Source organism: Protopterus annectens, chromosome 6.part1 (genome assembly GCF_019279795.1).
Source record: "Protopterus annectens isolate FY-2018-M chromosome 6.part1, PAN1.0, whole genome shotgun sequence".
NCBI lineage: Eukaryota > Metazoa > Chordata > Ceratodontiformes > Protopteridae > Protopterus > Protopterus annectens.
In genome coordinates, this window is record NC_056738.1 from 299,977,545 (window position 1) to 299,981,988 (window position 4,444).

Here is a 4,444-nt window from a genome sequence, read left to right on the forward strand (position 1 = left end):
AACGTTGATATGCAGGGAGGTCTCTGTATCGTTCCACATGCCTTGGACTGTCCTGCCTGAATAATGCCCCCCCCACCCGAGGCGGGAAGCATCCATGGTCACTGTGGTGAGAGGGGGAGAGGTGCAGAAGGGACGGCCCGTATGGAAGTTCGAGGCTTGAAGCCACCATAGTAGCGCCCTCCTGCAAGCCTTGCTGATAGCAATGGGATGGTGGAGAGGAAGGGATAGAAAGGACCATTGCACTAGAAGAGTCCATTGCAGTACCTGCATGTTCAAATGGGCGCATGGAAGGAGCGTAATCGCTGCCGCCATGGAGCCTAGTGTCCTCAGGACCAATTCCGCTGGTGAAGCTTCTGATTGGACGATAGCCCGCACATGAAGTTGTAAGTTCCGGATTCTCTCGGAAGTTAGGAAGGCTCGCAACTCTCTGGTGTCTATTCTGGCACCTATAAATTCTATGACCTGCATTGGAGCCAGTAGAGATTTGTCGATGTTGATAGTAATGCCTAACTGTGGGGCTAGATGGAGAAAGAAGTCTCTGGCTGAGCAAAGTAGATGCCTTGCTGGTGCATTCAGGAGCCAGTCATCCAGGTAAGGAAAGACCTGTATTCCCTGGAGTCTCAGGTGGGCCGCAATCACTGCTAATACCTTGGTGAACACCCTGGGGGCTGTGGTGAGGCCAAAGGGAAGGACCCTGAACTGGTAGTGACTGGCCCCCAGCCGGAAGCAAAGGAACCTCCTGGATCGTTTGTCCATTAAAATGTGGTAGTACGCATCCTTGAGGTCTATGGAGCACATCCAATCATTCTCCTTCAAAAGGGGGAGAATAGATAGAAGAGTGACCATCTGGAATTTTTCCTTGGTTACTGACAGGTTCAAGTGGGAAAGGTCTAGGATCGGTCTCAAGTCCCCCGTCTTTTTTGGCACCAAAAAGAACCTGGAGTAGAACCCTAATCCGAGCTGGTCTTGGGGGATGGGCTGGATGTCTCTTTTTCTTAGCAGCTGCTGAATTTCTGCAGCTGCGGCCTCCCTCTGATCGGGTGGTACATCGGGGAGGTTCTTGGATTTGGGGACATGGAGTAATGGTATTTTGTACCCTCTGGGTATAATGCAAAGCACCCAGCGGTCTGTTGTGATGGACTCCCATGCCGCTAGGTGTTCCGAGAAGCGCCCTCCGACTGCCTCCAGAGTGGAGCAGCTGGGCAACCCCTCAGGGCTGCTGCGCGGGCCGCTCAGAGAAAGGTTCTCTGGACCCAAAGTTTCTCGGAGCCACTCTGACCCTGGGGCGGCGTCCTCCCTGTCCACCTCTGCCATGGTAGGACTGGTTGTCCGGAGCTGGTTGGGAATGTTGTGATTTTTGGAACCACATCTTCTTCTGACCCCTTTGGTTCCTCGAAAAGGACCGCTGGGGAGCAGAGAAGCGTACTCTGACGGCAGACAACATCTTTCCGTCCTTCCCGCTCTGGACAAGTGTCTCGCAAACTGTTTTGCCAAACAGGGCAGAACCATCGAAAGGGGCGTTCACAAAGGATGCTTTAAAGGGCTCCGCAAAATCGCAATGACGGAGCCAGGCCTGACGTCTCATGACTAGGCCTGCTCCGCTAGCCCTAGCGGCTCCCTCTGTGGCGGGGGACAATAGCCGTATAGAGGTGTTTGAAATTGATCTCAGAGTGGCCATTCGGGTGGAGTACAATTGTTTGTCATCCTCCGACATGGACTCAGGGGAGGATGCAGCGTATTCTTTGATAAGATCCCACTGCATCCTGATGACATGTGCCATATAGTTCAGAGACCTTACCGAGAAGGTCGCTGAACTAAAGACTCGCTTCCCTAAGCGGTCCATCAAACGGGACTCTTTGCTCGGTGGATGGACTGAGGGGCTCTCTTGAGCCAATTCCCTCTTCATGGCTGCCGCCGTCAACATGGCATCTACGGGGGGCCCATTACTCCAATGTGATCGGTCTGAGGGGGGGGCTAAGAATTCTATCCGGGCGTTTCGGTATTGGCTCCACGGTGTCCGGATCCTTCCACGCCCTGGTGGTAATGAAGTCCACCAGGGGGTCGGCCGGAGGGGACACCCAAGAGGTAGATGGGCCTGCCTCGAATACCTCCAGAAACACGGAGTCGTCAGAGGAAGACTTGGGGGCAGACCACCCACCTCTGATCCTCAGCATCTCCATGATGTCTCCAAAGGAGACATCCTCAGGGGGCGATCTTGGGGAGCCTTCCCCTTCCTCCAAGTCTGTGTCCTCAGTTAAGGACTCAGGGGAGTCCACGTGCCTCCTTTTGCACTTATGCTTGCGGGGAACTTCCTCGGAGGGACTGTCCGAGGAGGCCTCACCAGCAACATCTTGTTCCAATGGAACCATCTGTGACATCGAAGCAGGCTGTCCCTTTGGCCGGGTGATGGAAGCCTGGCCCAGCAGAGAGGGAGTGCAGGGAGGAGCCGATGCAAGGACCGGGGGTCCAGATGCTCTCAACAGAGCCCTCTCCACAACATCGAAGGCCGAGGGAGAGCCACTCTCTAATGGATCTGAAAGTCGGCTCCCACTCTGATCCGATGAAGGGATTGGAACCGGCGCCAAGACCGTAGGATCCGAGGGACCAGTGGGCTCTGACCTGGATGGAGCCGAAGGCACACTGAATCCCCTGGATCCAAAGCTCGGACCACGGCTCCGAGAGGTCAGATCCAACAGGCTTGAGGGCAGGATCAGATCCGAAGTACCAAGTACTGTCGCCAGCAACATCTTGCTCCAATGGAACCATCTGTAACATTGAAGCAGGCTGTCCCTTTGGCCGGGTGATGGAAGCCCAGAGAGGGAGTGCAGGGAGGAGCCGATGCAAGGACCGGGGGTCCGGATGCTCTCAACAGAGCCCTCTCCACAACATCGAAGGCCAAGGGAGAGACACTCTCTAATGGATCCGAAAGTCGGCTCCCACTCGGATCCGATGAAGGGATTGGAGCCGGCGCCGAGACCGTCGGATCCGAGGGACCAGTGGGCTCCGACCTGGACGGAGCTGAAGGCACACTGAATCCCCCAGATCCAAAGCTCGGACCACGACTCCAAGAGGTCAGATCCAACAGGCTCGAGGGCAGGGTCAGATCCGAAGTACCAAGTACTGTCGATCCCGACCCACCCCCGGCTCCAACGCTGCTCGGCTCCGAGCGCTCCGAACCCGGATAGCGGGTCGGAGAAGGAGCAATAGGGTGGAAAAAAGGTGTCGAGCTCCCCCCCCTGGGGGGGGGGGGGCAAGAGCACTCCCATCTGCAGCTTGGCCTTGATGAATCTTCGCATCATCCGGTCCAAGTCTGCATCAGATAAACTAAAAGTAGATCTCGAAGAGGCCACCAAGGCAGGCCTGGAATGCCGCCTCGATGACCTCGACAGAGATCGGGTGTCCTCCTCCTCGGGTCCCGGGGAGAAACAAGGGGATCGGAGCCGAGGAGGAGGAGACCTAGAAGCAGTGGAGGGAGAAGCAGTGCATTAGCAAAGAGCTAGTACTGATAGACACTAATTTGTATTGTAATTCCTATGCTCCACAGCCACTCTTACAGTCATTTCCTATACGCTTACATTTTCAGTCAAATGTGATTCAGCCATTTGTGGTTTAGGTCATATCAGTTTTCAATCAAACGTGCCACTGCTTTTTTTTCCTTAAATGAGCTTTTAGATCAAACAAATCTAAAAACACTGATTTCAAAAGCATATCCCTCACACCCTCTACAGTTTATATATACCAACTCCAAGTTCACACCACTGTGGGGAAGAGGATAAATTACCATTCCCAGCTGCACAGCGATCTTTCACACTCACAGATAAACCAGCAAAGGCAGCAACACTTATCCTTGTAACATCTGAGATTCTGAAAGTTTGACATTAGTGACTGTTGCATGTATCTATATATATCTATATATACATACGTATGTGTGTGTGTATATATATATATATATATATATATATATATATATATATATATATATATATATATAATATACAGTTAGATCGATAGATATTACAGAATCTCTTTCTCTCACTCTCTCTCATGTATGTATGTATATATATATATATATATATATATATATATATATATATATATATATATATATATATATAAAGATGTACTTCATATTATTGAATTCTTATTTACCAGAAAATTACATTCACGAGACGACTTCGCTGAAAACCTTATTTTAATGAATACCCAGATCACTGAAGTTTTACTCCAGGAAACTAACCACTTGGCCACCATGAAAACAAAAAAAGAACCGAAGCAACTCAAACCCACCCAATGCCAACTCTGAGATTGCACTATAGTGTGGAAATAGGCAAAGTTCAGAAGGATGGTCAAGTGATTGGTTTTGGAGTACAACCTTGATGATCCGGATGTTTGTCAAAATAATTTTTGGGTGAGAATTTGATATCAGGTAGGCCTAGATATATAT